This window comes from Rhinolophus sinicus, linkage group LG06 (assembly GCF_036562045.2).
Source record: "Rhinolophus sinicus isolate RSC01 linkage group LG06, ASM3656204v1, whole genome shotgun sequence".
NCBI classification, from domain to species: domain Eukaryota; kingdom Metazoa; phylum Chordata; class Mammalia; order Chiroptera; family Rhinolophidae; genus Rhinolophus; species Rhinolophus sinicus.
The window spans coordinates 151,019,848-151,043,189 of record NC_133756.1 but is presented as its reverse complement, the minus strand read 5'-3'; the positions used below and the strand labels follow the sequence as shown (position 1 = coordinate 151,043,189).

Here is a 23,342-nt window from a genome sequence, read left to right as displayed (position 1 = left end):
AAATAAACTTGGCACCAATAAAACAGAGACCATCTTTGGCTCATTTATATATAGGAAAGCTTTTGCTCCTTCTTTTAATTAGGTTTTCAGTCTGCTTATTGAGTTCTAAGAGTTCTTTACATATTCTGAAGAGGAATCTTTCATGAAATGTGTTGAAAATATTTTTTCTCAGTTTATGGCTTACCGTTTCATTTTCTTAAGTGTATTTCAATGAGGAAGTTTTTAATTTGGATGAAGTCGAATTTATCAATTTTCTTTTATGCTTCCTACTTTTGTGTCTTATCTAAGAAATCTTTGCATTACCCAAGATGACAAAAACTTTCCTCCTGTTTTCTTCTTGAAGTTTTCTCTCTTATGTTTAGATTTATGACCTATTTCAGGTTAATCTTTGTATATAGCATGAAGCCAGGTAGAGGCTCATTATTTTGCATATATAGAGCCAACTCTTCCAGCACCTTTTGTTGAAAAGATTGTCTTTTCCCCGCTGACTTACTTAGCCATTGTAAGTAACACTGCAATGAACATAGAAGTGCATACATCTTTTTGAATGAGTGTTTTTGTTTCCTTCAAATACCCAAGAAGTGGAACTGCTGGGTTGTACGGCAGCTCTATTTTGAATTTTTTGAGGCACTTTTGTTGAAAATTATTTACAAGGTCAGACAATTAAGTTTGTGAATTCCACCTAGAAAAAGAGCTACATACTGCATTGCTGAATATCACTACGGCCACCTTCGAAGTACTCCCCTTGGGAAGCTATGCACTGACTCCAGCGCCTAGTCCACCCTTCAATGCAATTTTGGAACTTTTTTCTGTAATAGCCATCAGAGCTGTCATCATATTACCCTTGATGTCCTGAATGTCATCAAAATGTCTTCCTTTCAATATTTCCTTTATCTTCTGGTAAAGAAAGAAGTCATTGGGGGCCAGATCAGGTGAGTAGGGAGGGTGTTCCAATAGTTGTTTGTTTACTGGCTAAAAACTCCTCACAGACAGGGTCATGTGAGCTGGTGCATTGTCATGATGCAAGAGCCATGAATTGTTGGCAACAAGTTCAGGTCGTTTTCATCTAACTTTTTCATGCAGCCTTTTCAGCACTTCCAAATAGTAAATTTGGTTAACTATTGTCCAGTTGGTACAAATTCATAATGAATTTTAAGAAAGGAAAAAAGTGTATTAAAATTGTAATACTTGATATAAACCGGTAACAAAAGAGGAATACAAGTCATGTGTATACATTTTTTTGGATCCCTGGTGTGTGTGTGTGTGTGTGTGTGTGTGTGTGTGTGTGTACCATGTTTTCCCGAAAATAACACCTCGCTGGACAATCAGCTCTAATGTGTCTTTTGGAGCAAAAATTAATATAAGATCCATTATTATATTATTATTATTATATAAGACCCGTTATTATAGTAAAATAAGACCATGTCTTAATTTTTGCTCCAAAAGACATATATATATATATATATATATATATATATATATATATATATACAATTAAATACTGACACACACACGCACACACATATATACAATTAAAATTACACTGTCTTTATTGCTGCAGTTTTAAAGTAAGTCTTGATATCAGGTAGTGTAACTCCTCTTTGTTCCTCTTGTCTTGGTTACTCCAGAGCCTTTGCATTTCCATATAAATTTTAGCTACAGCCTGTATAATTCTATTTTAAAAGGCTGCTAGTGTTTTAATTGGGGTTTCTTTGAATCTATAGATCAATTGAGAAGAGATGAAATCTTAATCTTGAGTCTTTCAATCCATGAACATGGTATCTCTCTCATTATTTAGGTATTCTTTAGTTTCTTTCAGCAATGTTTTATAGTATCCACGTACAAGTCTTGCACATACTTTGTTAAACATATCCCTAAGTGTTTCATGCTTACTGGTGCTATTTACTTATTTCTAATCAGAACAACTAAAGTTCAGTATTCTGGTGTGTTCAAGTGTGCAGAAATTGAACCTTGGAGGAAACATTTTTTCCCCCCACCTATGCCAATCTCCCCACCCCTTTGGCAAACATCAACTTCTTCCCTGTATCTATGGTCTCTTTCTATTTTGTTTATCCATTTGCTTTGCTTTTTTAGATTCCACATATAAGTGAAATCATACAGCATTTGTCTTTCTGTATGACATTCACTTAGCATTAATACCCTCTAAGCCCATCCATGTTGTCACAAATGGCAAGATTTGTTTTATTGCAAATATTCCATTACATATATATATATTTGTGCATATATATAAAACTTATATATACATATATGAAAGGTTGGGCAATTAAGTTCGCAAACTTTCCAATGTGTAAGCCCATGGTGGAAAGTTTGCGAACTTAATTGTTCAACCTTCATGTATATATATTTGTGCATATATATAAAATATATATTTATATATATATAATTTCTTCAGATAAATAAATACCCAGAAGTAGAACTGCTGGATTGTACGGTAGCTCTATTTTTATTTTTTTGAGGAATCTCCATACTGTTTTCCATAGTGGCTGTACCAATTTAGTCCCATCAACAGTGCATGAGGGTTCCTTTTTCTCCACATCCTTTCCAGCACTTGTTATTGTTGATTTTTTTCATGATAGCCATTCTGACAGGTGAGAGGTGATAGCTCACTGTGGTTTTGATTTTGCATTTCACTGATGATTAGTGATGTTGAGCATCTTTTCGTATGTCTGTTATCCATCTGTATGTCCTTTTTGGAGAAACGTCTTCAGGTCCTCTGTCCGTTTTTTAATTGGATTATTTTTTGGTGTTAAGACATATGCATTATTTATATATTTTGGATATTAACCCAAATGTATCATTTATGATTATCTTCTCCCATTTGGTAGGTTATCTTTTCATTTTGTTCATTTACTTCACTGCACAAAGCATTTTAATGTAGTCCCATGTTTATTTTTGTTGTTGCCCTGACCCGAGGAGACATATCCGAAAAGATACTGCTAAGACCGATGTCAGAGTTTACAGCCTATGTTTTCTTCTCGGAGTTTTTTAGTTTCAAGTCTTTAATCCATTATTTTTGTACATGGTGTAAGAAAGAGGTCCAATTTCATTTTTTTGTTGTTGCATTTATCTGTCCAATTTTCTCAGCACCACTTATTGAAGAGACTGTCTTTACTCCATTGTATATCCTTGCATTCTTTGTCATAGATTGACCATATAAGTGAAGGTTTATTTCTGTGCTCTCTATTCTATTCCATTGATCTAGTCTATTCTATTCCACCTGTTTTTATGCCATAGTGATACTATTTAAATGGTTTTTATTTTCCTAACTACAACTTAAAATTGTTTATTGCTAGCACATGAGCATTTTTAAAGCTCTTGGTAAAAAAAAAAAAAAAAAGTGTTCTTTTTAAAGGTCATACCAATTTACATATCCAACAAAATGTGAGAATACCTGTTTGACCACACTTTTGTTAAGTACTAATCTTATCTAAGCATTGTTTTTCAAGTGTGGCAGATTTTAAAAATAGTTCTATTCTTTCAATGTACTTTCTTTGATTACTGGAGAATTATAATTTTCTCTTCTTGGGTCAAGGGAGTACTATGGGACCTCAGGCACAGAAAGTTTGATCACATGCCTTGGTTCATAGGGCACCATCATCATTGGCCTTTTAATTTAGTTTACCTCATTCCACACTACTTTTCTCTCTCCTTCTCTTTATGGACAACTTTTTTATTGTCCTTAGGAGACTGTTCCAATGTGTTTACCATGTTTTTCAAATTTTCTTTCAAGACATTTCTGTGTCCATGTGCTTTAAATGTACACAAATGGTTTTATTATAGATTCCATTTTTTTATTACTTTCACTAAACACTTTATTTTTTAAATACATGCATATGTGGTAGATATACGTAGTCCTTTGCTTGTAACTGATGTATAAGTACCATATGTATGCCTCCACCATATTTTACTTATCCACCCCCCCCCCACTGTGATTAAGAACACCACATTGACTCTAAGCTTCTGCTACCAAAACAATGTGATCAGTATCCTCATATTTGCTCCTTTAGAGACCTAATACTTCTTGAGGACATATACCCAGAAATACTTTAATATTTGTTAAACTAAATTCTACCAAATTGCTCTCCAGAATGGCTCCAACCTTTGACACATTCAGCAACAGTACATGAGGGTTCCTACCCGCCCGCCATCCCCATCAAAACTTGACATTATCCATTTTCCTAATTTTTCTTAGTCTACTGGGTATAAAGAGATATTTTATTGTGGCTTTAATCTGAACCTCTCCGATTACTAGTAAGTTTGAGCATATCTTTCTATGTTGTTAGCCTGTTCATAACCTTGAGCATTTTTCTACTGGGGCTCTTATTTTTTGTTTGATGATCTGGGCATTCCTTGCTGTACTGTAGATACTAGTCCCTTGTCAGATTTAGGCATGCAAATACATTCTCCTATACTGCCATCTATTATAAATTATGAAATTTTTCCCCAGTATTTTTTCCATTATCTGTTGATACATATATAACAAAGCACCCAAAACCTCCGAAGTTTAAAACAAACCACTTTATTTTGCTCATGATTTTATGAGTCAAAAATTCCAAAATAAACAAAAATGTCATTTAAGTTCTAGAACCACACAAACACACCGAGGGAAAAAACTCAACAAAAAGAAAAATAAGGAAGGCAGAGGACAAAGCAAAATGATCTGAAGATTTTCTGCACCCTTAAGCTGTAGATAGAATGCTTAGGTGGCAGGATATATGCATATGATCTTGTTTTATTTCTAATGGAAATTAATATATTTTAATCTAGATACAGTATTTTGAAGTAACTGTTGGTTTGCTGTCTTGCCCATAAAAATCATTAACATTCTTAATTTAAAACATAGGGCCCAGCAGAGCAGATATAATGTATTGTGCCCTAGAAATATATGTAGGAAAAATCAGAAAATAAAACTCATCATTGACAGGCATCGAAAAATTTTAAGGGCTTTTCCTCTTTCTCCCAGAAACTTTATCCTTCAGGAAGGTGGAGGTAAAGGAGTAGAGATACACCTGATGTTTAAGAGTATTGCAATCTAAAAACAAATGTATTAAATTTAAGAAAACAAAATACATAAGCAAGTACACAAGGTACAATCAACAATTCTTCCTCTTCAAATTGAAAAATAAGGGCCAAATTCTGAATGGGTGATTTTTTGTTTTGCATGTGCAGTGCTACCACTCACAAATGTTCACAGATTCAGAAATGCATTAATAAGAAATGCTTACTTTCAGCAATGTGGAGAGTTTTCTTTAGGGAAACAAAATTAGAAAGGACTTGAGTAAAAGCCTCATACAGACCCAACCCCCTCCCCCAAGTTTTTCCAAATTTGGCTATAATCTAAAATGAAAACTTTAATTTTTTATTATCTTCCAAATTCTATAATTTGGAGGTAAATTTGTGTTTCTTTTTTGAATGAACACCAGAACCAAAGGCTTTCATTTATAACACCTATGACAAGAGAGTAACCCTGTCGTGTTATTTCTGTTTCATCGAAACCATGCAATCTAATTTTTTTTTTAAGCCTAAATTTCAAAAAGACAGCTTTTGACATAACCATCAAATATATATATATATATATATATATATATATATATATATATATATATATATATATATATATATATATATGGCTTTAGGAATCATCTTCTCCAAAAGGTAGTGGATCTTACCACATTTTTTTCTGAAACTATAGTTGACTTTATGTATTACAAAAAACATTTTACACCCCCAGCAGACATGAAGTGATCAAGGTGGAAAGCAAAGTACCAAATAAAGGCTGCAGGGAGTAAATGTTAAGAGATTCTTGGGTGTAAAACTTCACCATTTCCTGGAGAGATGTGTTTACTCATAAATGCCCAGAAAAGTTCTTTGCAAATACAGAGGTAAGTTCATCTTTAAACTTATCAACTAAGTATCCATCCACTTAAAGCACCTTCTAATGAACGATTTGTTCTACTTAAGTCAGAGGTAACTTGGCAATTAAAAATTTATACATCTTCTTTCAAAGCAAAATGTGGTTATGGTTGGTTTTGAATGATTCTGAATGACTACAAATCTACAAATTCTAGCTATCCAGGTTTCCTAAAATACAAAACAAACTCAACAGTATTTTAACACATCACCAAACAATAACAAATATGGACAACATAGATCACTTTAAGATAGGTTTCCCAACCTTTTTTCAATTGGCAAATTAGTTAATATTCTAAGACACATACGGGTCAGGTCAGAGGGAAGGAAATACTTTCCTAAGACCTGACTAGCATGCCAGCAATATTAGTCTATCAATCTATACCCGAAATCACATTCAGCAGAAACACACATATAAACCTTTTCCAGCTTTGCTTCTTTTTCTACTGTTACTATAACTTCAAATAGTCAAGTACCACACAAACTCAGACAAGAGGGGAATTATGAACACCTAGTTCATCACAAAACATCAAAGGGCCTTTTAATGATACATGAACGCAGTCCAATGCAATGACACACAAACAGGTTTTCTATGTTCTAACATACCAAGAAAAAAATGGAACATAAGTTTTTTTCACTCCCTCTATAAATCAATCATCACGTGGCCTGCCCCAAGTTAAAAATTGATAGTTGATTTCCAAAACCACTCTTGCACCTTATTTAAAATCCCCTGCTTCAGCAAACTTGAGTAAAAAACCACTTTCTAGACACCAGTTCTACTTGCAGGGGAAAAAAGCCTTTACATAGTATTGTCTGAGAAATGGCTTTTCATGAGCAGTAAGGTCTCAAGTTACAGACAACCATACTATTGAAATAAGGCATAGTTTATACAGTTGTCGATGGTGCCAGAAAAGTGAAGTCCAAGTTTGTACAGGCAGGTAAGACAAGTACTGACCTGCTTGGCAATCTGGTGTTATCCTGAGATTCTGCACGTGGTTACATGTCAGTACAGTGTCTCACTTTGCCTCACCTTGAGAGAGCACCCAGTAACAAAGATCAAAGTGTCCCAACATGCAGAGCAACTCTGTGAGCCAAGACTAAGGTGACACAGCTAAAAGTAAACCTGATTTTCATAAAAGCACCCAAACAACTTCACAGCACCAGAGAAGCCCAAGGGACTTGCTCCCTAGAATTAAAGGTACTTGTGATGCTGGCATTTCTTTTAAATTCATTTTTGCACACAACATCTTTCTACAAACAACTGCCAAACAGCCTTCGGGAGCCTCCAAAGTTTTAAGAACACACCCAAGTTAACAGAAAAACATCTCACAATTGCCTGACACCACCTCTCCGCGTTAGCAAACAAGGGCAAGGGTCACCACATTGCAAGAGAAAGCGAAATCACACACTCACCACCACGCTCGTAACTCATGCAATTTCTTAAGCCTAAAACAAGACAGACCAACACCCACGATAGGGCTATCGACACCTTCCAAAATCCCAGCTCTTGCATAAATCCCGCCAGACCCAAGAAAACGAGCCCAACTAACCCCAAATAGGGTCGTGAACACGAACAACTACATGGACAGACACGACGCTGTAAAAAGGGGGGGAGGGGCGCAAGACCAAAAACTAAAACAAAATAAAGCACACCGCAAAACGTTCAGGTGCTGGCCACCCAGATATTTCGGAGGTAGAAGGCCAGACGGCCAGGGTCCATCAGGATGGGGCCCCTCATCGAGCCGGTGGCCGCCAGAGAGGCCCCCTTGCCAACCTAGCGATAGCAGGCCCCAATATTAACCCATCAGGCCGCTCGACCACTTCCCAGGCACGCAATTAACAGGTCCTCGACACCGTGGGGGCTGTTGGCCTTCTAACGCCACAGAAAGCCCCCCAAAGCCGTCGGAATGACAGAAGCCCTCTACTCCTGTCCCAGCGGCGGCCATTACAGCAAGAAAGCAAACTTTTACGACAACTCCCACAATGCCCGTGGCCTACAACTCCCAGAGTGCACCGGGCGGCGCCTCGATTAACCCTGTCGTGGCGCCAGAACTGGCAAGCCTTGCTCCTCTCCCCCCTCCCAACGCCCAATTGTTGCTTTTACTTTCACCCTCAGTAGCCGAAACTAACTTTGCAAATTTTGTCAGACAGTTACAGTTATGCTATCTCGCCGCCTTCCTTTATCACACAAAGAACCTCAGCTGCCCAGAAAATTATCTCTGACACAGTACTACTTGTTATCTCCAGAGCACTCCTCCTAGTCCCAAATGTTTATCATTTAAAGAGTACATTTAACTTCCATTAATCTTCCCCTTCGCCTTTATAATTTTCTGGCATTTTTGTAAATTACTATAGCCCAGAGATTTTGGTACTCAATATTATTAATTTAAAATCTGTTTTCTAAGTTCTTGGAATCAACGAGAGAGAAAGACTATCCTGTATCTGATAATGTCCTACATCTCTCCATTTTATAAGACAAATTTCCTCAAATATATTGATTCGGAAAATTCATGCAACTCCAAATAAGTTCTAATAAGAAAAATTAGTTATGGGCAACATATCTTTTTAATTTCAAGTCAAATTTTTAGAGGGAAAACTCTCTTGTGCCAACATACTTTGCTTTCCCTTTCTCCCTCTCTACTGATAGAAAGATGATCAGAAATAGCATATGCTGCTGCTTTATTCCTTTCTAACTTTAAAATATCAGCAAACAACAAGTAAAGAAACATTTTAATATAATTTGAAAATTAAACTAAGGGCCATTCTTTCAGAAAACTGCACAATCACGTATTTTACTCATGAAAGAATTCATTTAAAGTCTCTCTCCTTTTAATTAAAAATAAGTTTTAAAATGCGTTTCTTTTAAATACATTGCCCATAATTTCAGGAAAAATGACAATCACATTTAGAGATCACTGTATCATCAATATAAGTTAAATGTCTACGATGTACTTACACAAACTGTAACTTGCTTAGATGTATAACTGACTGACAGACAAAATAATTGTTTGGTATTTGATGCATGCATTAAAACAACTGGAATTCTCCCAAAATATCTGCTATTTTTCTCATATCCAAATATAAAATAAAATGTACACAATGTCTAATTTTTCCACAGAAATATTTTGCCATTTGAAAGGGCACTCAAAATGTATCATGAATTTCAAATCATAAAACTCAGAAATCCTAATACACACACGAAACCCAAAGCCTTGTTGGAAAAATACATCTTAAGCAAAATTTTGTTTTAAATGTGTCCCTTAATATTACATTTAGCTTATTAGTAAATTTTTGATGTAGTAACCTACAATGAGAAAATACTTCTCCATCATCTGTTTTTTCACTCATGTTTTATAGTATGTAGTTTCATTAGCAATTAAGATAAATGTTATATACCAAGGCACAAAAAATTATATATACACATATATTTTGTATTTTACTTCGTTATACTATTTTAGCTTCTGTATTTTTCTAATTTTCACTCAACACTTTAGTTATAATTTAGCTGGGCAAAGTTGCATTTTTCCCCTCTATTTTTTAATAGCTGTCTGACCATAAAAATTAAATGTATGTTTTACATATTATTCTCCTGATGTTAAAATATATGATTCATAAGAAAGGCTTAAAAACAAGTCAGAAATGAAACTGATCTCCTCATATATTTATTACATGCTTACAACTCTCTTCTCAGTGCTGTGAGATTATATTTTCCATTAGGTTAGCCATTTTTTCGTTTATTTTATCCTTCAAAATATAAGGTTTAAAAACTGATACATTGAAGGGCTTTATTTAAGGATTACATTAGCAATATCTTTTTAATTTTTTTCAGATTAGAATAATTCTTCTTTTAAAAATAACTTAGAAATTTACTATATCCTAATTAAGTAATTTAAGTAAGTCTTAACCTATATGCTTAATATTAAATATGAATGTCTGTATAAGGAGAAAACAAAATTCTTCTAGAAATAAATTCTTCAAATTCATTCAAAAAACTGTATTTTTCTTGCAAAGTTTTTAGATTCTATTTAACCACATGAATTTTTACATTTATTTTTTAAAAACCTAAACCTCTATATTTTGGTTTTTAAAAGTATTCATATATACCTGTATTAATGTTTTTAAAATTAGGAGAAATCTTGTTTACTCTTGAGAATATATGTTAATAGAAGACAAACATTGTAATCTATTTCTTTTTCCAAATGTGGTATTAGTGACAAGCTAGAATGCACAAATTTGCATATCTTACAACAGATTCTATGTATGATTTCTGTAACTACTTTCTTTTAACTTCATAAAATAGTTCAAAGCATCTCTAAATATTTAGACATTTTAATTGCATTTTTAGTTTATCTGCTTTAAACCATCTGATTTTCATATATGTAATTTATACTGTCCATGCAAGTAAACTGCACTAAATTACTGCCAAAAATAGAATGAGTTGCTAATATTATAATATGCTGAAAAAGTTAGTTTCTTTTCTTTTCTTACATTACCAGGATGACCCAAACAAAAACTGAAAAGAGGTCACACACAAAGGACAGTTTCTTGCCTGATTAATCAAATTGTTTATATTTACATCAGGACCCTCCAAAATAATATTTTCCTAGCATATAACTATATCCCAGAGTTTAAGCTTCACTGTTACTGCCCAAATCTTAATGAACTTTAATTCACGGGCCTGTTTTTATAGCAGTGACCAATCTTTCAAATTTATCAGCATAGTTTACTTTTTATTATCACATATGTTTACGTTTATGTTTAAGAATATTCTCACATCTGAAAAATCTCTAGTTCTTGATTTTGCTAAATATAATTTTAATTTTGTTATGTCTTAAACACTTAGAAAAAATGGATGATGGGAATATTATTATTATGTCAGTCTATTAGTAAAAAAAAGGGTCTTGTTTTTTTCTCCAAGAAATTTATCTTTCTAAATGAAAAATTTCCAATTAATTTTATTTAACTTCAAAATCTGGCTTTCTGTCACCTTCATAATGTTTTACATCAGTTAGGATAAATAAAACTTAAGTATATGTTACTTCTCTTCTCTAACTGAAATGCTCTCTTTTCAATAGATAGATAAATAACAGAAAACATTTCCTTACCTAAAGATGAGAAGTTTCACCTTTAAAAGTATCTCTCAGTCTTCAGGAGATAAAAGTTTTGACATATTCCTATAAAAATGAAAAAGATACCGGTTAATAATTATGATCACATCTCTGAAAAAAAAATCATAATATTGGATGATGGATATTTGAATTTTTTTAGTCCTAATTTTAGACAACAAGGCTTAAATATACTAAGTTAAATCAAGTCTGCCAATTAAAAAATCACCCTGTTTTAAATTTCATCACAGAACCACGACAAGGTAGTCATTTCTTATATCCAGTTGCTCTGCATTTTATTCTGCCATTGACATATCTTGTGGGTCTTATTTATGACTCAATAGCTTTAACACTCTTTCAATATATTTAAGTCATTAACAATCCTTATCTGTTTTAAGATGTATTCTAATACATAATGCCTGTTTATTATAGTTTTTTTATAGTCTTAATTTTCAATGAACATGTGAAAGAAAAAAATCTAAACCCTAAACTTTCTAACTTTCAAGGCTTTTCTAGCTTCAAATCAATTTCCTCAAAAAGAGACATTTAAAACCCTACATACTCTAAGATGAAAACACTAAATACTTTGAGACAGAGTAACATATAGGCTGAATTTTTAAAAATAAATATCCTGCTCGCCCCTCTCCCCCTTTTTGCTCATAATTTTCTCTCCATTTTAAAGCAGGTTTACATTCATTAACTCACATGCCATCTCTCCACAGAAAAATTATCTTCTGCTTAGAAAAATTTCAGATTCCTTACATTTTCCCTAATTTCACAGAAGGATCTATTATTTCAAACTCTAGAAGAAGAAAATGAGTATTAAATATGATTTTACCCCCAAATTTCTTTTCCTAGACTTGTTTTCTAATTCTTCCCTCTATATGATTTCAGCATACCTCACTTAGCTTTTTTTTTTTTCAGCACACCAAGAGTTGCCTAACATTCCTCTCCCCAACATTTGAAGGCATATTCTGTTTTGTGTGCATGTGCGTGTTTTGATACATATATCAGAGTCTGGCTAATGTTACCTCTCCATACTCCAAACAAATATTTTCATTCCCCACCAGGGACCTATGGGCTTTCATTCACCAGACCCTAGCTATTTCTTCACCAGGACACCCCAGTTGGGGTTCGCATATGGATGAATAAAGTTGGAGACTTTGGAGACTTAGAACCACAAGGAAGAATGCCAACCACAGATATCACCATTCACATCATGGAAAGTATCCTGCTCATAACTAACCTTGATGCTTTAGAATAACTTAGAGCGTATAAAATTCATACGCATGAGCACTAAAAAATTCCTTTTTCTTAGGTCACTCTTGGGTACTTTCCATTTTCTAAGCCATTTTTTCAAAGGATGTGACCTTTCTGGTACCAACAATTTTGCAAGTGCAAAGTGGAGGTTTCTTTCGCAGGTAGGAGAGTTGGCTATTCAACGGGCCCAAACGATTTCTAGGGCCGAAGCAACATGACCTATTAGGTTTTCATCCAGACTCAAAGCTTGAGTTCTGCCTCTCATTTCACCTTGTCATGTGCTCCTGAAGGACTGAAGATAAGCACATAACTACGCTGTGCCTCAGTTTCTTCGTCTCTAACTTGATTCCATCACCCAACACAACAAGAAGATGCTGAGGTGGGAGCAGCCAGGGGAGTCAAGATCAAAAGGCAAAAAGAAAGACTTGAACTAACATGGCATCTATTCCTCAGCTGTACCCATTTCCCTGAAGCCTTTCTCCTAGCAATCGAGGTGGCCTGTGATATTGGCCAAGGTTGAGGGGTACAATATGCAGACCCTCTGATGTCCCCAAACCCTACAATGCAGACAATAATATGATCAGAAATAACAGCAATTTTTTTTTTTAATTAAAAGAAGTGCCAAACTAAAAGTCTCTTTCTAAAACAGTGACATGGTAGGTAAACGCTTTCTATAAACAATAATATGCAAGCGGGTTCAGAGCTATTTAAACCTTATCTTTCCTTCAGCCTCCATGCTGTTGGCTTCTTTTTCTCCATGTAAAGAGACAATCTAGTCCTCATTCAGCAGCTCAATGCTATTGTAAGCAGGGAGCAAGCACACTGGGGAACCTTTAAACCCCTTGGAGAAACTCCCTCCAACCCAACCCTGGCTTCAAGAATTGTAAAGGAAACCCAGCAAGGCATTTTTAGTGTTCCAAAAGAGGATTCCTGCCCCCTTCCCTGCTTAGAACACCACACCAAATTAATCTGACTCATTAGTTCCTATTGAGACACTCCGTTATTTAAAAGAGAGCACTAAGCATAAACTTAGTTAAAAGTTTTTTTCTTTTTCTGCCAAGATATAGTCAACAGATTAACAGTAACAGATAAACAGTTTACCAGTTTCAGCACCAGCTGGATTGAGTCTTCATTTGCTGGAACCAGCAATGCTGCCAAACTCTTCCCCCAAACTTCCTTTCCATCTTAGGAAACCAAATTCCTAGAAATAATGAAAAACAAGAAAAAGAATTTTCTTTTAAACATTAACTACAAATCCATCCTAACGATGTTTAGCATAAAATTAGTCTCTCTCTCTCTTTTTCTCTCTCTCCTTCTTCTCCTTCCCTTCCTCTTAATTAATTTGAGAAAATTCACTGCCTTCTCTACTCTGCTTTCCTACCTGGGCATCACTCTAAAACGGAAGGAACTTCCTCTTTCCCTTCACCCTTATTTGAAATCCCTCTTCAGGCTCCACACACATTTCCTTGGCTTCACTGTACTACGATACTGGCCAAATTTCATCAAAGTCTATATCCTCATAGAAAATGTAAAATGTAAAATGAGGGGGTTGTGCAGGACTGTCTCCAAGGTCCCATTTAGCTCTAACATTCTATGTGTGTCTATGATGATCCAGAGAAACTGGAATAACTCCATGGAAGCACCCAAATTTGGGCCTCATTTCTGTATGTGTCACGGCTGTCACTGTGTTTCTGTACACTTTTTGCTGAATTACAATATAACACACATTTTTCTGCCTTTTGAGGCCAGCAATCCCCTCTTTGCTCTGCTTTTCAACCTAATTCCTTTCTTTCTCTAAGAAGCCATTCTGTATCACCGATAATGGTAACCTCATTCTTTATATCAAAATCATCATACCACCAGCAGCCTTTTTCTGACCTAATCTCTTAATACTGTAACACATTCTTCTAAGTAAAACAATAGCGTCTACTTACCCAGTCCCTACTATCATCATTCTCCTCCTCATTTATAATATTTACTGAGAACTTCCTAGTTGACAGACACTGTTTTAAGCACACTGCACATTTAATCTGAACAACCTTATAATGCAGATTCTATTACCATCCCCATTTTACAGATGAAGAAATTGAGGCAAAGGTTAAGTCAGTTTCCCAAGGTATATTCCTGATGAGTGAAGGATCCAAGTCTGAATGCCAGACATTATTGCACTCTTAACCACCATGATGCACTGCCTCTCTGATTAAATGAATTCCATGGGCCCTCCCAATTCTAAAATTCTCCGATTACCCACTTGATTATCTCAGAATATTTAATCTCCTAATTGATGAATTAGGCATAATCAGAATACCTACTTTATGGAGCTGTGATGAGAACTAAGGCAATGTACTGTAAAACATTCAAAACAGTGCCTGCCACAGAGTAAAAAGTTTGAAGAAAGGTCAGCACTTATTTAATGAGAAATCTCTTAATTTGCAGGTGAAGACACTGAGTCAATAGTTAGGGGAAAACAAGGACTGGAACCTAGAAGCAGTGCCCCGTAACGCTTTTTTAAAATACCATGTATTAATGAAGCGCTAAATTCAGAGACACATCTATATTTCAGACTTTAAAATAGTCCTCATCTTGTTTTTCAGTCCAGGGCTTTATCTATTGAACCCCACTCCTCTTGTTGAAAGACAAATTTCAAGGAATCAAGGACTCTGGATTTGCCCACCTGCTCCTCTGGCACTCGGCTGGGCTTTGCTACCAGTAAATCAACAACACCTGTTTTTGGAAGCGTAAGCTGACTGGAGGCTTTATGTCTATTAAAAATCACCTCCATGTTGAGTATAGGTTGAAAATCTTTTCCAATGGTGATACAGATTTGGTGAAACGTATTTCTCACCAGAGACCCCATACTTCAAAATGAGCCCATCTTATATATATTAATTGAAAAATAAATAGGTGTTTAAAAGGAAAGGTTTTCTTCCCTTTGTAAACAAATCTGGGGCAAGGGTTGTGAAGGTAATGTTTATATTTTTAAATCAATGTGATATATCAAGTGTCATGATAACAGTAGACTTGGGCATGCGTTTGTGTACAGAAAGAATCAAAGCACCGAAAGTCAACCCAGGTGGAGCTGAGTTCTCCCAGAATTTTACAATAGAAACAATCCTTTCACTATGGAAGGTATATTTTCTTTCCGTGGCCTCTTGGCAATAAATAAATAAACACACATTTTGTGATAAACAAATGCGATACTAACATATTAAAAAAAGTATTACGTTCCTTGGATAGAACATAACTACTGTAGCGATAACTATTCAAAAGACAAAAGAAGCATTTTTAAGAAGCACATTAATCTGGTAATTCCAAAGACAATTAAAATCAAATCATCTCGGTACAGTTTATATTTTCATAACATGTCATTAGCTTCAGCCATTCAGTTAGCTGATACCATGATACTGGCTACTCTAATTTCTTCTCAAGTTCTCCAAGAATCAATGTCTTTAAACTTATGTATTTTTGTGACCTGCGTCAAGAAACATTCCACCTCGCCCTGAGGTCAGAACCCCAAACTTTTCAGCATTTAGCTCACGTTAAAAAAAAATGAGTATGTCTTTATTTTTAAATATCTATCATGATTTAATTGTAGTTTCAATTTTAGAATTTTAAATGCATTTTAAAAAATTAAAGAAATAGTATTTTTGCACAGGTTTATGCACAGGTATTTTTGCATAGGTTTTATACTGGCGTATGAGTTACTGACCATACTCTAAGAACTAAAGCCCCACTTCAGACCATCAAATTTGCCTATCAGTCCAGAGAAATTTTAAATCCATGCTTCCCTCTTGTGCAAGCACAAAAAAATGTTATCTCAATTAGGTTTTTATTTTTTGGGTTATTTTTACTATTTATTATGGAAAATTTCAAACAAAGAAAAATAGAAAGTATAACAAACATTCATGCATACGTTATCTCTATTTATTATAGTAGTTATTAACATTTGGTCATATTTGCTTAATCTCTTTTTTTTCTTTGCGAAAGTAGTCTAAAGGAAATTAGAGACATCATGGCATTTTACTCCCAAATACTTCGTTGTGCCTGTCTAAAAAGTAAGCACATTTTCCTACATAACCAGAATGCCATTATCACTCTGACAAAATAAACAATAATTCCCCACTACTCAGGCCATACTTCAATTCCTCCCCTTGGAATCTAATTTTCTCGATTATATCCTTAATTCTCTATTCTGTTGTCAGTGACATATGTTTTTGAATAAAAGCCACCTGTAAAGCTACAATCAGTTCTGCTAAGGAAGCAATGTCCTCCCTGAACTCCTCCACGGACCATCGAGTGCCTTCTAATCTTGCCCTTATGCCTATTGGAGATGTCACGTTAAATCAAACACTGATCAGAACTGGATAAAAAGTTCCTGTGGAATTTCAAATAGATATTTTCCCTCAATAATCAGTGTGCACTGGGGAGCAACGAGTGTGGGACAAGGGACCACAAAACCCTAAATATAGGCATGTTTAAAATGAGGTCCTTTTGCCTAATTATTCAGTATAGGTCTATGTAGCTCAATCTATATAAGATGCAAAAGTGGTAATTTTCTATAGAACAAATTTCACTGAAACTCAGAGAAAAAAATTCACTTTTCCTTCAGTCCTTTAGTTAATTCAGTAAAAGTGACATTATAATAATCCATGGGAGGGTGGGATAACTGGATTATTTAGATTTTCTAGCATTAAGAAATCAAGAGGTTTGGGGCGGGGAGGGGAAAAGACTGGAAACTGACCTGACATACATTTTAAGTTATGCTCAGTCATAAAGACTATGGCAAAGGTCTCTCTTGTCCTTTTGTAGGAAATAATAAGAATAGAGAAAACAGGTAACATAACTAAGATCATCTTTTCTCTTCAAGCTGCAAGCTACTTGTTTCTCTAGAAATGATCAAGTCTCCTATATATGAATCTTTCAAAAACTATTGCAAACAAGGGAAGACAGTCAGTGCAAGCTCTGACACTCAAGAGCTATTCTTCCTGCTATTTAGGGTGAGAACATAGCTTGAAGGGGCTAAACAACATCCTTTCTTAATCTTTACCTTTCGTATCATCCCCTTCTCCCTGAATCCACCTCAAAAATACGTGCTATGTTATTATTTTTTAATTGTTATTTTTATTGGTTTACACGTTACTGAACTAGTTAAGGAAATAAAAATTTTGTTTTGTTTTGTTTTGTTTTCACTTTGGTAAAACTATATGGGGAAAGATAAAGATACTCCCTTTTTCCATTGTAACCAAGGCATATCCCATTATGCTTTCCCTCTGTTTTTCCCTCCTCTTTTTAAATAAGGAAATGTGTGAAGCAGAAAATATTTACTGATAATATCAGAATTGAGTGAGGTGTGCCCATCATCACTCAGCTATATGCCTTAAGATCAGCTATACCCCTTAAGATCCTCATTCTAAGACATGCCAATATGCCCATGCGTACGTTTACAAAACATATGTGTAGAAAAGTTTACATTTGATGAGATAATTTAGGTAGAGGAAGTCAAAGTGAATTGCTTCCAAAATGGGACCAAAGGACAGCTTGGGAAAGCAGAATCCAAACAGCCTCAAAATAAACACACACACACACACACACACACACACACACACACACACACACGGGGTTTTATTTTCCCCCTCTAAAGAACTTCTTTCTAAATGAAGTTCACAGTATAAACAGTTCTGTATTATGCCATCTTTCATAGGCATGCACTGTCTAAGAAACAGAATGTCAGCATCATTTACCTACTAAATACTTATCACCTCTATATGTCTGATAATAGAAACATGGGTCTTTAAAGTTGGAAGGGTCCTCAGAGATCATCTAATTCAATTTATTTGCTCTGCAGATGAAGACAAGAGAGGTAAAATGACTCACCAAGGCCACACGGCTTGCTGAACTGTTTACCTTCTTCAACATATAGCAAAAGCTCAAAACAACAACAAAAAAAAGGCACTGCCAAATAGAAAGTCAGGTACAGGATACAGGATAATGACCACGACTAAAAGATTAAGAATTGTACTTTCTGAAAACTTTTCAGAAGAGAAGAGTTGTTTCCTGTACCATCCCGTAGAATGAGGGCAGACAGGCATCAGTAGGGATCATCACATGTCTATAGCCTGTCTGTCCATCTGCACACACGCTGACTGACTCTGCAGCCAACGTCATTACTCAGTGATGGACTGCCAAGTTTTTAGATCACCACACATCCTTTACAGCTCTTTACTTCTTATGTATTTGCCAGTTTTCTTGCTTTAAAGGCTTTACTCAGAGGAGTAGTAAGGGGAGGTGGCCAACAACTAAGTTATTGATTTTTCTGGAAAATTTTGGTGAATCAAGTAAAAGACTAAGGACTACCTTTGTTTTAGAGGGTGCTAAAAGGTGATCATTCCGTACAGAAAAGAAGCTGCAGCCATTAGAAATTCACCAAAAGAAACTGAGCCTGTGACCAAGGCTGTATATCCTTCCACGCAGACCTAGACGGAAGTGAGCTTGAGGAGGGAAACATCCCCAAGCAGACTCAATAAACTCCACGAATGGGACCACCAAGGGGTTTGAACCATCTGCCATGAAGCTCTTCTAGACTAAAGATACTGCAATCTCTGTTGGCTAGAGTCGTCCCATACATTTAAAGCTTAGAAGCAGAGAATATTGAACAAATACCAAGGACAAACAAAAATATAATAGTAACTTTCTCAAGATACATTTAGAAATAATAAACCAGACATACTCCTGCTACAAACAAAACTACCACAGGTGACCACAACTTGAATACCAAGACGTTATAGGAGCCCATTAAAATAATTTGATACTGCTCATTTGGGAAGTTGTAACATTATAAAAATTATTACATTTTGCCAAGAAGTCTGCATAATTTGTTCAATGCAAAGGGGTTGCAAATAGGCTTTGACAGAACTGGTAGTTAAATAGATATTTCCAGGTTTGTGGACAGAGAGGAATAAAGATTTTTTTTTTTTACCCCCTCCCCCTCCCACCCTTCCTCCTCATTTCCCTAGAAAAATACCCCTGAGTAAACCAAGGTCCAAATCCATCAATGTGGGGAAAAAAATTGGTTAGGGATATGGTCATGTTTGGCCAAGTATCAATTATAACCATAGACCCAGACATTGGGTGAAAAGTGGTTATGTGATTAATGGTATAGATTATCATCAATAAAGATGTGACATTCTTAAATGTTCATATTTTATAGTGCATAATATTTTTGATTAAGCCAGTGAAAAAATGTTGCAAAAGTCAATAATACTTGCTTGAAAATTGCTTAGATGAACCTCCCATCTTTATAAAAGAGGTTTGGGATAGCTCTACCAATAGTATACTGCAGTATCCCAGTTTAGTTTGAGCCATAAATACAGTAATTGTACAAAACCAAAAGAATATAAGTGTATGCTTCCATCCATTCATTTATTTCTCATTTCTTCCACCACGGCTTACATGCAGGTTTTAAGAAAAGGTTTACAAAGTTAACACAGTTCTAGAGACTAGCTCTAACCCAGCCAAATCTGTATTAGGACACAATGTTTTTAAATCAAAGTAATCTGAAAAACTGCTAGGGGGTGAAGTGGTCTTCTTGTCCATTTTTATTGACATTTACCTTGAGCAACATCTTTTCGGGTAGCTGATTTCTATCTGTAAGTTGTAAGCCGCTCCTCATCGGAATGCCTAACAAATCTTGAGAATTAAAAATGCTTTTAAAATTCTAGTCAATAGTGACAGTGAAAAGTGATTAATGCCATATTTGTTTTGTTGTTATTGTGTGTGGTTTCTTTTTCTTTCTTTCCTTCTTTCTTTCTTTCTTCTTTTTTTTTTTTTTTTTGGTATCATTTGGATAGCAAAAGAGATATAGTCGAAAGTTGCCAAGCACAAACCAACAATGATGTCATTGAGAATGCTTAAATCTTTTTCATTAGGGGTAAGTTTCAAATAGAAGCTTTCAGCACAATGGGATATTACTATAAAAACAAGATATGGGAAGCTGACAGAAAAAAAGACAAAGAAAAATTTTTGTTTACAGGAGAAAAGAAAGTTTCATTGAGACGAGGTCCAATTGCTCTGTTAATTTTTAAAAAATCATTAGTTTGTAATATTTATGTGGCATGTTGCAAACATTTTAAACTATAATTATATATTTCTTCTTAATATGGCATTTTGTAAAAAAAAATAATGTTATGAAGACAAAAACTTATGAGCCAATATTGAGAGTTTTAAAACACTATTATTACATTAAAATTAGCAAAATGAAAATTTTGCCAGTGTTCTTTAATTTTTTCTAATAATACTTTTTAAAAACACATAAAAAATCTTAAAACATTAGGCGAGAACAAAACTTCTTAAAGCTTTATTTATTATGCTCATGATTTTAAAGGTTAGCATATCAAAATTCTTCAATCAACATCTAAAGAAAAGAATATCATTTAGAATATGTAAAAATATATTTTAGAAATAAACACAATTTACTTTTTAAGCTTTCATTAATTTTGGCAACTACTGTAAGAGACCAGAATATAGATTTTTAAATACTATAAACATTTTAAAAGTTAATTAAAAATTACATGCTAACAGATATACTATCACTATTTTAAAATGTTTTTTAAATATCTAGAAAATGCATAATAGTAAATAGTACTAAAACAGTAAAAATGGCTATTTTAATTTTCATCTATGGTTCCTATTTAATAAGATATCACTAGAAATTTTTTTGTTAAATTTTGTCATTTTATTTTAACTCAGAAATATATACAATTTTTTCTTAAATGCAGTTCATTGTAATTGGGTTAATTTTTTTTTTTAATCGAGGATTTGTACTTATACATTTAGATAGGAATTTCAGGAGATTACTGAGCTTATTCCTAAAAATTTATCTTAATGTTGGTATAGTTCTATATAATCACTATGAAAACAATTACTGTGCTTTTATAATGTCAATGTATCTATATGAAAACCAAAAATCTGCAGAGGGCTATGTTGCCTGGGTGAGGTCTGACAGCTAATGTTTGTAAACATCAGAGCTAGAACTGAGTCATATAACCTTTTAGCACCCTCTAAAACCGAGCCGTCCCTCTTTAACTTTCAAAACTGTGAGATTAATTAATTCAGAAAATAAAGTAAATGCAACTGGTTAACCATGGATTTGAAGATTTTAAAATTGTATTAAAATTTAGCTCTTTATTGATTTTTTTCTACAGTAGTTCCTATGTTCTGTGTAATACCTTTTATTAATATTATTTTACCCCATAAGACATACAATATTTATTCCTATATCAGTGTAAATGTTAATTTAATATGATATAATTATAAACCATGTTTTGGGTTACATTTTGCATTAAAATTGTAATCTGCTGCAGCTGTTTCATTTGAGTCTAAGAGATGGCAAAATAGAAAGTTTAAAAAGAGTGTTATTATTTTCCTTTGAAAACGTTACTTATACTACAGGTCTCAGATAAAATAAAAACAATCCTTTTTCTGAAATAATTGTTTTAGCAGCTTTTAAAAAATAAAATACAATAAAAGTTCAATATGCCATATAGTTTCTGTTTCTTGCTACTACTTCATGTATTTGTATGTAAAACAAAAATGCATTATTTTTATCTGCATTTTAAAAACCAGTAAATGAATATGTGACTAGTTCTAGAATGTATACTCTATCTTTAGAATTTATAAACAAATTGAATTAATAAAGGGTTTATATTTCAACTAAAGGATACAAAAATCTGAGCAATAAAATGGTAACTTATTTAAATATCTGGCATTCAAAGCAAAATTTTGTTATTCGGCTTTACAAATCTAAAAAGAGCTTAACTAAAATAATTTAAAATTTGTTATATTTAATTAAGGTTGCTTTTAATTTTTAGCAAATGTTTTTAAATAAAATTTCTATCCAGAATGTAAATGTTTCAATTGTTTTACAAATAGATATAATGTAGTTTTATCAATTTTTCAAAAATTTAAATTAAAAAAATCTTAAGCCTTTAATATTTTCTTAGTAATTCCTTGCTTTTCATGGCAATAAAACTTTTAACTAATGAAATTAGCTCAACTTGCATTTAGTATTTCAAATATCAAGAATCTAAGCTGTTTTTAAAAGCATAAGAAGAGTTTAAAATATTTATAACAATTTATAACAATGTAAAAATATTTGTGAATTAGAAATAATTCATATTTAAATTTAGAAATTGTCAGTGATTCTTTAGGGGAGAAAATAAAGGATTATATTGGTTTTTAACAGTATCATATGTTAACTATTAGTCCAAAATTGTTTATTTTGGTCTAATATTTTTTGAATTACTAAAGAGAAATTTCAGGACTAAATTGATAATGAACTTATATAGTTATCAATTTGCTTTCATCAAAATGTTCCTGTTTGGCAAAAATTTAAACAACATAATTTGTAGGGATAATAGTCTCTTTTTATAATTTGGTTGTTTTTTAAAAAAATAAGGTTCAGATAAACACATGATAAAATGTCTTGCATGCTTACCACATATTTATAAGATATGATTCCTAAAAAAACATATTTTAGTCACATCTTCCTTTTTTCTGAACTATAAATCAATTGCCATATTATTTGTTAATAATCTAAACTTAGATTTTCAGATTATTTTAGAATTATCTATTTTTACTTTAATTCTGAAAATACATTAAGTTAAAAAAGTATAATTACATAATTTTAAACAGTAGCTATTAGTTTAGCACGTGGTGATTAAGTCCAGTATTTTGCCACAGGCTTTATAAAAGCTTTATGTTAAGAGTTTAAAATATTTAATTATGTCATCTTGAAAAAATCTTCAAATATAACAAAACTGTGATGAAAGAACTTTAAAGTTAAATTTGGAAAAATTTTAATTTTTGGTTTTGTTTTCTTTTTATATTTTGTCAATCTATTTCCATAAAGTCTAGGCTTTCTGTAAACAGATAACAGCCATTTCATGTCTGATATTTAAAAACATTGTTTTGATACTATTTTAGTTTGTAGAACTGTCTTTTAGATTTTGTGTGTACCAGAACCTTTCTTTAAAGCAGTATTAGAATTAA

The 23,342-nt window shown here is 33.6% G+C and overlaps 1 long non-coding RNA gene across 9 annotated transcripts in view; it reads right to left on the bottom strand.

Moving 5' to 3' along the window:
* Nucleotides 1–23,342, bottom strand: part of LOC109455119 (uncharacterized) — a 103,291-nt gene that overhangs the window by 10,206 nt on the left and 69,743 nt on the right. For all 9 annotated transcript variants that reach the window (XR_002138570.2, XR_002138573.2, XR_012497571.1 and 6 more), the window contains 2 exons: nucleotides 13,398–13,497; nucleotides 11,037–11,105 (listed from right to left, as the gene is read on the bottom strand). This is a non-coding gene — a long non-coding RNA (uncharacterized LOC109455119). The remainder of the gene's footprint in view (nucleotides 1–11,036; nucleotides 11,106–13,397; nucleotides 13,498–23,342) is intronic.